The sequence below is a fragment of the Rattus norvegicus genome, chromosome 5 (genome assembly GCF_021556685.1).
Source record: "Rattus norvegicus strain SHRSP/BbbUtx chromosome 5, alternate assembly SHRSP_T2T, whole genome shotgun sequence".
In the NCBI taxonomy this organism is placed as follows: domain Eukaryota; kingdom Metazoa; phylum Chordata; class Mammalia; order Rodentia; family Muridae; genus Rattus; species Rattus norvegicus.
The window spans coordinates 26861824-26875032 of record NC_141538.1 but is presented as its reverse complement, the minus strand read 5'-3'; the positions used below and the strand labels follow the sequence as shown (position 1 = coordinate 26875032).

The 13209-nt window shown below is 46.5% G+C and overlaps 1 long non-coding RNA gene across 1 annotated transcript; it reads left to right on the top strand.

The window, feature by feature from the left end:
- The first annotated feature begins 227 nt into the window (after positions 1-227).
- On the top strand, positions 228-1107 carry LOC108350928 (uncharacterized). Its single transcript, XR_015621401.1, has 3 exons — positions 228-347; positions 508-561; positions 1008-1107. It is a non-coding gene; the product is annotated as an uncharacterized LOC108350928 (long non-coding RNA).
- The last annotated feature ends 12102 nt before the right edge of the window (positions 1108-13209 follow it).

Genomic DNA, 13209 nt, shown 5'->3' with positions numbered 1-13209 from the left:
TCTCCTTTCTTCCTTTTGACTAATCTGTACTTCTGAGAGGTGTTGAGTTTCGGCCAAACTTTCCGCTTGGTTCGCATCAAAGGCTGCCCTCTTGTGAGTAGCAGGCTCTCACCTACCCCTCGCCTTACTCACTCCTGACCAGCGGACGCAGGTCACTCCCCATAATTATTAGCTCACAGGCAGAGTTTGCAGGCGGCTCCAGGAGCATCAATCACAGGAATGAATGCAAGCTGGTGTGTGGGAACGGTCGGGGCATCCAGGAGCTGAGCACTGTCGCCCCAGCCTTAGTCCCAAGCCACACTCCTTCGCTCCATCCACCCTGCAGCCGGACAGAACAAATCACAAGGGTACTAGATAAACTGGGAGGCCACCTGTTGGCTAAGTTTTCTTGTGAAACCATATTTCTTCTGGATTCCAGTTATGACTCGGGTGGATGATACAAAGGGGAAGCCAGCGAGCCCTCCACCTCTTTGTCTCATTTGCTGATCTCTCCCATTTTCTTCTCAGCTCATCATGAAGCTTTGGAGAGAGAAGTTCTAACACTGAACGGCACAACACAGTGTACGTTCCCATTCTTTTGCGCGTCCTAAGGTTTATTTGCCTTTTGCTGTCTCCTGACCAAGGTTGCAGTTCTGATGGCTCCCTGGCCCCAAATTGTGCAGTCACGTCTCTCTGCCTCACCCGCCCCCTCCCCCCGCCCAGAGCCCTTCCCCCGCAGATCTGGTCACGAATGGTACTTCTCTCTACAATGTTTTCTAGGGTGAACTCCCCACACCAATTGAAACTCAGATAGGATTAGACCAGAAACTTGGAACTCCCACCTAGCATGGTATAGAAAGGCGGTGAGCAAGAATTTGCTACCAGGAGCTTCTGGGTAGGGACTCTTCTGTACGGATTCTGGTACATCTTCAGTAGAGTCACTTTGGACCTGTACAAGCAGGATCAGGTCTATGCTGCCCCCTGGTGCTCATGTGTTTTACTACATCTAATTTATTTTATGATTACAGTCTTACATGGTGACCACATATCTAAACCTACAAGAACCAGGACGGAAAGATGCAGTGCAATAAAATCACAGATCTCTAGTCTCTTGAGACCTAAGACAAATGTTTGTTTCTTTTTTTACCACGAGACACACCTATTTTATTTGGAAACTAGCATAAATATGTGACATGAGAATACAAGTAATATATCCGATGGCTTTAAGTAGTTTTTGACAATAAATAAGTGTTTCTGTTTACTACGTTTTGATTTTTAATCAAGATTTATTTTATCTTCCATTAAAATTTACTTTTTATACAGGTCAAAGGGGTTAAGAATGCAACATTTGCAGGCACACACACACACACACACATATATATATTTGTGTGTGTGTGTGTGTGTGAACAGATAAGTGCACCCATGCATGAACCCGTGGAGGCCAGAGGATGACATTAATATCTTCTATTTTCTTCTTTAGTCTCTTAAGACTGAGTCTCTCATGGAACCCAGAGCTTGCTGGTTTCGAGCAAGCCATAAAGCACTTCTCCCAGGTGGACCCTGACTTACGGATGTATGAAAACGCTCAGGCTTTTTATGTGGGTGCTGGGAGATCCAGGCTGAACTCTTTTTTTTTTTTTAAAGATTTATTCATTTATTATATATAAGTACACTGTAGCTGTCTTCAGATACACCAGAAGAGGGCATCAGATCTCTTTATAGATGGTTGTGAGCCACCATGTGGTTGCTGGGAATTGAACTCATGACCTCTGGAAGAGCAGTCGGGTGCTCTTAACCGCTGAGCCATCTCTCCAGCCCCCAGGCTGAACTCTTCATGCACGTGGACTCTTGTCCCCTGAGCCACCCCCTCAGCACTGATATATTTTAAATTTGTATTTCCTTGTATGAAAACCAAAACAGAAGCCTGATGTCTATTCAGGTCAATCTAAGGTTTAGGTCCGAGGCCTCTGGCTTTCAAGTCAGAAGTGTCACATGAGGCCGGTTGGTCTGAGAGAGGCCACAGAGCTTTATGTGTAAGTTACGGCTCCCCCAACCCTTTGTCGTGACACCGGAATATTTTGTCTGCTGGGTACACTTATGTCAGACATTTTTAAATATGTTCTTGGCATGCTGCTGTCTATGAGGCCCGAAGGCAAGAGTCCGTGTTTGGAGTAAACTATGAGAATCGCATCAGCTGTGAAGAGGGTGGATTTTTCCAAGTTGCTCAGACACGTTGGCTGAGTGTTGGACGCAGCAGCGATGCCAGCACATTATGCACACACATCTTGTGTGGCTGAGTCTGAGCGTTACCGGGAAGGTGGTCGTGCTGGGTGCGTCTTGGAGACGGCCATGCTAGATGCTCAAGCGTCACAATGTGCTGAGCCGTCTGGGTGGGGATGCCAAGTCCAGGAAGGAGTTTATGGAAACGTTGTCCAGATGGTGACACCGGTGGACGAGTTCCCAGGAAGGCTGATGAAGAGGGACCGGCTGCACGGGGAATTAGTCATCGGGTGCCTGCGAGCAGCAGGTTTCCATGGAATGCTCACTCCTGGAATGGAAGACACGTTTGTATGGCTTCTTTATTTTCTCTCTTCATTTCTGTTTATGGGCTGAACTATCCATCCTCCATCCCCAGTTCATAGATTGCGGTTCTAGCCCCGAGTGGTCTGAACTTGGCTCTATTTAGAAAGAAGGTCTTTAACCTGGTAATTAAGTGAGACTATTACAGGTCCTAAACCAGTGTGACAGATGTCCTTGGAAGGAGAAGAAATTGGGACGAAGAAATGGGAGAGATGGGTGAAGACACCTGCACACCAAGGAGAGAGGCTTACAAAACCTCATGCTGCAGACATCCGGATTTCAGACTTCCAGCCTTCAGGATTTGGAATAAAACGCCATATTCTGTTGCTTAAGCCATGGGTCTGTGGCACTTACACCCAGAAAATGAACCCAGTCTCCCTTTGAATTTAGCGGGGGTTAGGGAGCATGGCAAGATGACTTCTCACTCAGAATTAACTCTGAGCACGCTCACATCATGAAAGGCCACTCTGCAAATAGTCAAACATCTTAGAAGACGCAAGAGTGACTTGTTTGAATGGCATCCAGTATTTTTAACTAGACAAGATATGTGAGGGTGATTTCTGGAAAGAAGGCCAAGTACATGCCTCAGATGTGTACACCTGGACTGGACAAATATCTTTCTCTCACATTCTATGGTGTCCTGTGGAAGGAATCCAAATAGTCTGGGGAAAAAATGTCCACCGTCAAAATGGGTCTTTCTTTTGTGGCTTCGCTGGGGGTTAAGGCCAGGGCCATGTGCATGCAAGGCCAGCACAGTACTAGGGTACATACAAGGTCTCTAACTCAGCAGTATTCAACCTGTGGCAACCTATGGATTGTGACCCCTTTGTGGGGTTGGACGACCCTTTCACAGGGGTCGCCTAAGACCACTGGAAAACACGGATATTTGCAATTCATAATGGTGGCAAAATTACAGCTATGAAATAACGATGAAAATAATTTTATGACTGGGTAGCACCGTGACGTGAGGAACCATATTAAAGGGTCACAGCACTAGGAAGATTGAGATCCGCTTCCTGACTGAATCTTACAGCCAAGTTTAAATGGCATAAGGCCACGACTTCATCAATTGCTACATTAAAAAAATTTCACTATGTTACCCTGCTTTTCCTCTTCCAAAACACCCGATGTTGAGCTCATAGAATACACGATGTGACAGAACTCTGCAAAACATTTAGTAAACAAAGGGACCTTAGCCCTGCAGCCTAAGGACCCAATTCCTCTATGTATCTGCAGGGACCGTTCTTGGCAGAGGATCAGGTAATTAAGCCGAACTCCACTGAGCACCCATGACATGGACACATCTCACTCTTCACAGAAATAATGGAGGACACTGGGATAGAACAGTGGTTCAGTTTTTCTATCCCATTCAGCTGCGTGACCTTTAGCCAGCTTGGGCTTCTCATGTGTGAACACATGTGTGGTCATGTGCACAGTGCCTGTGAGGTACTTGGTGCACCAGAGTGGCAGTAAGTATCTGGCTGGCAGGATCTTGTGTCCTCCGATGAAGGGCAGCCGAGGCGAGCAGCTATAGTTTGAGGCTTCACATACTGCAGTGGAGAGCAGGTCTTAGCAATACCTCAGGTGCTGTGCTGTTTGGCGGTCTTTGCAGGGTGTTTTGCAGCTTTAGTCCTGCTGAAGCTTCCACGATGCTGGTTGTAACAAGTATGACACTTTCCTTTCTGTATCCCAGATATCTCAATGTGGTATGTGTGTGTGTGTATACATACCACATACATACATACATACATACACACACACATACACACACATATTTCATTCATGTTCATTGTACCTGTATCATATCAAGCCCAAATTCCCCTTCAATGTGGGCTTTTAAAATCAAAGATACTTGATCTCAGAGGCACTACAAAACTGAAAAAAGAACACTGATATTGTACATTGAATCTTAGTCCTTAGTCACTTTTTACAACTGTTTTCATTGTAATCTATTTCCTGTATAGAAAAGGAACAGAACACATGTCCAGGGTACAATCCAGTGTCCCACAGTTCATTTAGCTGGCATCTGTCTTCAGTTCCCCCTCCCTTCTTTCCTCTCTCCCTCCTTTCTCCCCCATCTCTCCTTCCCCGGTCTCTCATTTTCCCAGAGTCTCACTATACACTAGGCTGGTGTGGTGTGGAATGCCCTATCTATCTTCCTGCCCCAGTTTCCTGAGTGTCTGGACTCTGGGAATCTGCCACCTGAGGTTTAATCTTGAACAAGCCCCTTAGTTTCCCCTTTCATGTTCTGCTAACTTTCTGAGTCTAGACTATGTACTTTGTGGACTGTGCCTCAAATTCGAAAATAGAATTGTTGTTTTTTTTTAATATTTGTTTATTTAATGTATATTACAGATGGTTGTGAGTCACCATGTGGTTGCTGGGATTTGAACTCAGGACCTCTGGAAGGGCAGTCAGTGCTCTTAACCACTGAGCCATCTCTCCAGCCCAGAATTGTTCTTAATTTGTACTTCTAGAGCGCTACCCTAAGGTTTTTTTTTTTCCCTTAAAAATTGAGACCATAACAGACACCACATGGGAGCATCCTGGGGTAAGTTGATCTGAGGAACATTTAAATCCAGCTATATTGGTGGGCATCATGGCTGACATTTCTGTGAAGTGTCTTGCCAAGTGAGGTGCCTTTAATCATGTGTTTGAGTTCTGTGGTGCCAGCATTTTGTGCCGGCTTTGGGGCTCTTCTGCTATGCAATCCTAGTGTACTACCAATGAGTCAGTGACATTATTGGTGCACTTTCCTTGATCAAACTTCCCCACACTGCCTTTCCATGTTAAGGAGCTCCTTAATTCATCTTATATCTCCACTTGCTTCCCTCTCTATTCCTCCTACCGTTTACACTTTACTCAGTCCCTGTGTCTTATTGTGAACTTTCTCCACGTATATTCGGAATGCCTTGTATCCTAGGAGTGTGGTTCCAAACTCTTCCTCCATGGAGAATGCTGTCAGCTGGCCATGAAGCAGCTCTGGATACGTGTTTCATCGAATGAATGCACTGTATGTTTCCCAGAATCCCTATAGTTCAACCGTCTGTTGAGGAGCAGTGTGGGTGAGTGGCTAACCCCTATGCCTTTGCTCTTTGGGTAGCAATTCTCTGGCACATTTGATAATTCCTCCCTACCCCCCCATAAGACTATTTGCCCCATATTTGCTGTTTGAAGTAAAAGAAAGAAGCACCCATCTACCCAAACCGTCAACCCTGAAAGTTAGTCAGAAAGAACAATGATACTTGAAAGGAAGACAAATTCCTCACCAGTCACATGGCAAATGTGGAATGGTTCTAGGTGCCGCTGAAGTGGCAAAGACCTAGGTATCCTCTTACAGGGTAAGGATGGGGTCTGGGGCAAAAGGAACAGCTTGAGATCCAGACAACAAGGAGTGCATGAAGATTAAAAAATGAATAGAAATGAACCATTTTAGGTTTTATGAAACAATTTCCAGTATCCATATTCATCCGCTATCCATCCATCCACCCATCCATCCACCCATCCATCCACCCATCCATCCATCCATCCATCCATCCATCCATCCATCCATCCATCCATCCATGAAAGGGGAGATTCTGATGAAAAGGTCTTGTTCCCCAATTGGTTCTTGATTTGTCAGTAAAGAAGTCTGGGGGCCAATTACTGGGAGGAAAGTACAGGTGGGACTTCCCGGTCCCAGGAGGAAAAGGATACACAAGGAAGGAGAGGGCTCTTTCTGCCATGCTTTGGAGTTAGAAGAATGCAGCAATCACGTGAGGTCTGGGGAGAGCTTGGGCCTGTGGCCTCCACTACAGGTGGGTGGCTAAAGATGTTTGGCAGGGGCTAGGTAGGACTAGCCATTAAGTTTCGGGCAGGTGGAGAGAAGGAGATAATACGTGGGTAAGGGCACGCTTTTCCAGGCGGGAGATATCTGCGCCCAGCAATTGTGCCTGCAGGCAAGTTGTAAAGTAATAACTTGTGTGTGTGTGTGTGTGTGTGTGTGTGTGTGTGTGTTTTATCCGAGGGAATGGGCTGGTAACGCGGTCACCTGGGCTGGTAGCGCAGCAACCCGGGCAAAGGCGGTAGCGATTTTAAAACTACACGCGACACATCCATCCGTCCGTCCATCATCCATCATCCATTGTAGACCTAGAGAAAGCTGATGCTGATAGAAGGGAATCGGCCCACTCAGTGGGGCAAGTGTCACAAGGGAGAGTTAGAATGCAGTGTGGTACAGTTGGAACTACGTGAGGAAGCAGTGATGAGGGCTAGGCACTCATGGGCCAGAAACACTAACCTTGCAGAATGTGCCAAACTTTCTGTGTGAAAAGGCGGGAAGGCCTCTGACCCACAGCGGGCCCAGACTGACGCTCAGAAAGAAGAGATCTGTGCAGGCCTGGAGCAGCAGTGCCCTGGATGGATTCTGACGAGTTCTACACACATCTCCGCCTTTCCCAGGAAGCTCAGTGCCCTAGGACATCCACACTGCTTACATAAGTTTGGGGAGGGAGGAACCTGTTTCAAGGACTTCCCGAAGCTACTGAGTTACTTGTTTAAGCAGTTTCTCTGCAGGATGGAGTGTTTCACTTCCACTTCGAACTTCCTGAGTCCTAACTAGCGTCCCTCCAAGACGGAAGGTTTCAAACCTGAGGCCGTCACTATATAACACCAGGAATTCCAGACCTGCCCCAGAGGCTTGGTGTGGTTCCACCCTAGCCAACGTGGCAGGGCAGGGCAGAATGTCTATGTGTGTTTCCTCTTCCAGGAGTCTCTGCCTGGAAGAAAGTTTGCCAGAACAGCCTATCTGTTTCTGGAAATAGCATCTGTGCACTTTCCAGAGGACCCGAAGTCCTTGTCCTGTGCTCTGCTCTTCAGATCCAGGGACAGCAACTGAACAAGGCCTGTCAAGGAAGCGCCATAGTGTGAGACTCCCCCTCCCTTCTCTTTCCCTCTCTCCCTCTTTACCTTCTCCTTGGCCCATCTCTGTCCTTCCTGCACCCCCTTTTGTCTTCCCTCTGTCCTTCCTTTCTCTCCTTCCTTCCTTCCTTCCTTCCTTCCTTCCTTCCTTCTCTCCTCTTTTCCTTCTTCCTCTTCCTCCTCTTCTCTTTCCCCTTCTCTTCATCCTCCTCCTCTTCCTCCTCCTTTTCTTCCTCCTCTTCTCCCCTTCTCTTCTTCCTCCTCCTCTTCTTCCTCCTCTTCTCCCCTTCTCTTTTTCCTTCTTCCTTTCCTCCTCCTCTCCTCTTCTCACCCTTCTCCTCTTCCTCCTCCTCTTCCTCCTCTTCTCCCTTTTCTTCTTCCTCCTCCTCTTCTTCCTCTTCTCACCTTTTCTTCTTCCTCTTCCTCCCCCCCAACCCTCTTTGCTTTTCAGAGACAGGACTGCTCTATGGAGCCCAAGCTGGTCTCATCCTTGCAGTCCTCCCACCCCAGCCTCTCCAGTGACAAAATGACATATACTTGTCACAACACACACACCTCCAGGGACATTTTAATGTGTTATCACATCTCCTCTCATGTTAGCTTCTCCTTACCTTATATTCCCTTTCCAGCCTCTATCGCCAGCCTTCATTATCACAGTGGAGATGGGGAAGAGTATGTGCATGGCTTCTGAGTGCTGGCATTGCCAAACTTCCTGACCAAACACTGATGACAGATGTTTGTTTGTGTGGTAAACATTTTATCAGGCCTTTCACTAACCGTTTGGGTACTCTTCAGTGCTTATGATCAAATTTAAAATAACTGATTAATAAGAGTTACATTTTAATGTAACCCAGAGGTCACCCCTCCCCCCGTTAGCCCAATCCCTGACTGACATACCCCAGCATTGCTTCCACCAATGTGCCCAGAGTCTAGAGCCCAGGCAGGGACAAGGGTCATCTATGTGTGGGAAGCATCAGTGGGTGTGGGAATGGCTTTCCTGGATTTCCTGACTTTTGTGTATTGGTGGTCTCACGAGCAGACTTGCAATAACCCAGTCTCACGGACTGAATGAAACCATTGGCAACTTTCTGGCTTGCTGCTTTTTTTTTTTTTCTCTCTCCAAGCCAGAACTAAAGTTGGTAAAGAAGCCAGGAATTCCCAAGCTTTCCCAGGCAAGTGTGGAGAAACACTGGGACCCCTTCTTCTCCATCTCTGTCCATCTGCAGGCCAAGTATGCACCAGTTACAGGCAGAGTCTGAATCGAGCTTTGTGCAAGTCTCTGGAAAGAGACCCAAGTTTTTGTGATGGGCGAAAGGGACAGGGTGGCGGCAGGGACATCTGCAGAGCTAGGTCTGTCCCTGTCTGCAGCAGAGTGTGTGTGGGTATCCTTTATGTGAACGATCCACCGAGCATAGAATGGGGCTTTTGACATCCACTGGGACCCACCGTGCCTTACAATGAGAGGCTTGTTGGTTGGAGGACTGAGGCTAGCGCTGTCTATCCATACATAGACCGGAGAGCAGCTCCTTCCTGAAACCAGCTAATCAGAGGTCTGAGAAAGTAACTGTGATCAGAAGCGCTCGCTAGGAAGCTGTGTGCGCTTGTGTGTGTGTTTTGTACATGCTCCAGGACAAGCATAATGTGGAGGTTAGACGGCACCATTTTATTAGTCCCTAAGCCTGAAAAAGTATCTCTCTTGACTCCAAGGTCAGTGACGATAATGTTTGTTTCCTTCCATGGGGCATCGATGTTCTCTCAAGGATATGGAAGAGAAGCAATCTGGGAAAACAGAATCCATCAAAGTCCTTAATAATCGAGTTGGGAAGGCAGCTGCTCCTTATTGGTACCACTTGGCAAGGGGACCCCATGGGTCTTAGGGGGGAGACAATGACTCTGCGAGCAAGGTTGAGCTGCAGATGGGAGGTGGAGCCGATAGTTAACGGTGTCCTCTAGCCCCCAGGATCAGGAAAGGACAAACCAGGCTTGTTTGAATTTTCCTGGCAGGCTTGTGATTCCTAGCCAGAATGCAGGTGGCACAGTTGTGACTCCTGGCATGGTCTTCAGTGCGTCAATGATACCTCCACCGGTGCCAGGCACCAGCTGAGTGTCACCGTGTACTTTCCAGGCATAAGTGAGGCAAACTGAGGCTTCCAGAGCAGCCTCTCTTCTATTAGCTTTGTTGGAAAGAAATTGCTCATATCTACCTGGCGACTGGATTTTAACAGCTGTGCCCGGTGAGAGATTTTGGAGGAAGCGTGTTTTCAAAGCGTCTTTAGGAAGGTGTCACCTTCAGTGGGGGTTTCCAGGAGGACAACCAGCACTTGGCAACTCAATCATGCACGAAAAAAATTAGTTTGTATTTTGATACACACGGCCTGTTTTGGCAAACGTGACTTTATACCACCTCCATCCTCACTTTTGTTGGCAATGGCCCTAATGGAGGGTTTCTGTCCAACACTGAGTATCTTGGAAGAAGTCCTGGGTCCTGCATAGTTACCTCTGCTTGGCTGGATGCTAGAAAGGCGTAGTTGGCTGGGAGACCCCGAGAGTCCCTTCTAGTTAAAGATGTTATGACTGCAGAGCTAATCAGTCTTAACTCATGAAGTGAAGTGACAAGGACTCCCGTGTATGGGACCCTTTCTGTCTTGCATGCCATGTGCTGCGATCCGAGCGGCGTTCTTCCAAGTACTAATCACAGCTCTACCAGTGCATTACTCCTGTTGACAAATAAGCAAGTTGGGGTTTAGAGAAATTTGAAACTTGTCCTGTGGCACAAATTTCAAATTCAGCCGAGGGTTCCCCGGAGACTGACTCTTAGATCATATTAAGCCTGAGTTAGAAACCCACATTTGAACCAGAGTGAAATTTAGACACCTCGAGGCCACCCCCCCTTTTTCAAATTAGTCTCCGATTTCCAGCCTTCCAGATGGTGAGCCCTCTTTTGTCAACAAAGCATCTGACCACTACCTGAGATATTTGCCATGGATATCTGCTCTCTGCTTACCAACAGACCAGGGGTTAGTGGCATCCTGCCCCTAGATATCCAGCCATAAGCAATGCAAACGTCTTTGAGGAGAGAATGCAGGAATTGTCACCCTCTAGCTGACTGTGTGAATTAGCTCGGTTTGGCAAATGCCCAGAAGGAGTAGAGCCCAGCTTCTTGGGTCCTGATTTGCCTGATGAGGGTAGGAGGGTGAACCTGTATTGTGGACATCTGAGAAACCTTTCTTTTTTAAATTTATTTTTATTGAATATTTTATTTATTTACATTTTAAATGTTATCCCCTTTCCCAGCTTCCCCTCTGGAAACCCCTATCTCATCCCCCTCCCACTGCTTCTTTGAGGGAGCTTCCCCATCCACCTACCCACTCCTACCTCCCTGCCCCAACATTCCCCTATACTAGGGCTCAAAGCCTTCACAGGACCAAGGGCCTCTTCTCCCACTCATGTCCAACAAGGCCAGAGGAAACCTTCTTTCTTTCTAGTGAGTCAAAGCACAATGTTAATTAGAATACTTAAATTCCTGTATGAGAACAGTTATAATGATGATGATGATGATCATGATGATGATAATAATAATAATCTATTTTTACAATGTGATCTGACAGGTGAAGTTTAATGTAAATATGTGATAGGTAGGTAATATATATTTACTCCCAAGAAAGTAAATATTAATATATATTTCCTTTGTGTGTGTGTGTGTGTGTGTGTGTGTGTGTGTGTGTGTGTGTGTAAAGCTGCTCACAGAGTTTGATCTCAAGGGGGTATTATTCCTCATCTGGCCATGCTTGCGTGTGTTATAAAGGCACACATGTTTGCTGGCTTCCCTTGGCTGGCTGAGGCTGCATGCTCCTTTGAGTAATTCTAGCCGTAAGTGCTTTGAGACCTCAGAAGTCATTGTAGTTTTCAGATATGTCTTAGACATTTTATTTAAATAAAATAAAACATGCTTGTCAGAAAGGAGACTTTAGCAATGACCAAAGGAAGGAAGCCATGTGAAGTGTGTACGAGCCATCTGACTTTCACACCGAAAACCGCAGCAAAAGTAATTCATGTATTTCAGTTTGTTTTCACTTCAGAATTAAAATGGGCTCTAATGTTAAGAGAGTAGAAACTGGCTTTATTATACTAGAGTGCTGAGATGTGTTATACCAGATATTGTAGGGAAGTATGTTTTATTTAACCCCTTGATGTCCATAACAAAAATAAATACTAAATGCAGATTTCATCCCCAAAGCTAATATTTGCTTGCTCATTCATTCATTCTATTGAAGACTTGAAGTTTTATTGTGTTAAAACGTATTTTGGAGTTTATTTGGAAGCTTCCAGGTGACACTGCCCCCCGCTGTTCATCAATGACACAAGGGTATGTGAACTCAGCTAAGGACTGTCATCCATTGCTTCTAGCAATGCTAACACAAGCCTTCTCCATGAGGGAGTGCTCTTTGAGTTCTGCAAGGATATCACCAAGGCCTCACCAGCCATGCAAAAATAAACAGAACATGCCAAATCTAGTGTGTCTCTCCTACGGATCCTCTATCATTTGAAAGATGTCACCAAAACTTCAAATAGATGTGCAGAAAGGTACAATCCATCTCACTTCTAACTCACTATGAAGTATGGTGACGCATTTTTTTCAACGGGCAAGTGAAGTATTTCTAACATGCCATGCGTCACTGTGGCTATGTCCTTGGGAGTGGCAGTGTTTTAGGTGGGGGTGTAGAAAGAGATAGAGGAAAAGAGGACAATTCAGAGCTGAAAGTGCATAGCATCAGCCTCCCGTGTGCACCCTCTGCATCTGTGGCTCTAACCAACCACAGACCAAAGCATTCTAAAGAATAAAACTGGTGATAACAAGATAGTGGCTCTCTTATTATTATTCCTTGAGTAGTAGAGTGTGACAGCTATTTATGTAAGACTTAGACTTACATTGTATTAACAGCAGGTTTTGAATCATCTAGAGGCAACTTAAAGTACACAGGTGTGGGATATAAAACCATGCCAGGAAGTTTGGTAAGGTAGAACAGGCTGAGACCCGAGACTCAGTGGGGACACACCTGAGACTTAGGTGACTCCCAGCTCCCTGCCAGACTCCTGACTTGGAACATGTGCCATGCTTCTCACATAAAAGAAACATGTCTTATGGTCACAAAGGCTCAAACCAGAGTTCTCCATGCTAATAGGTAACTAGAGGACCAGAGGCCTTAGCCAATAAGCTTCCCTTCCCAGACATTCCTCCCTGCAAAAGGTATTTAATCTCAGGCCTACCCTGAGAAGGGTATGGTTTTACGCATCCATTTTCCACCACGACAATAAAGTGTTTAGAACCATGGACTGTCTCTTTTCATCAAGATTTGCTATGGGGAACCATGAAGAAGGTCTTCGCCTACAGGGCCGCAGCTTAATCTCCTGTAGAAGGCCTCTCTGTGCCCCCAGTCCCAACCCATCAAGCCTGCCTCCACCAAACCAAGGACAAACACTCATGAAACAGGCTGGAGCTGCCCTGCCCCCTTTTATCCTTTGACCCCGGTCCTGGGCTAGACACTGTTTGCAGTCTGCAGGCCCCAACTCCGTTCTCTGTTCCGTGTGACTCCCGGAGGCACAGGGATGTCCAAGAGTCAGAGAACTCCATGATTCTGGCTTCTTCGCTGGTCCAGGGATCCCCAAACATCTCTGGATTTCCCAGTTCTCAGACTGCACTTTCCCACCCCAGGGGGGGTACCTCAGTGCTTTCCCCAAAGCTCAGCACCC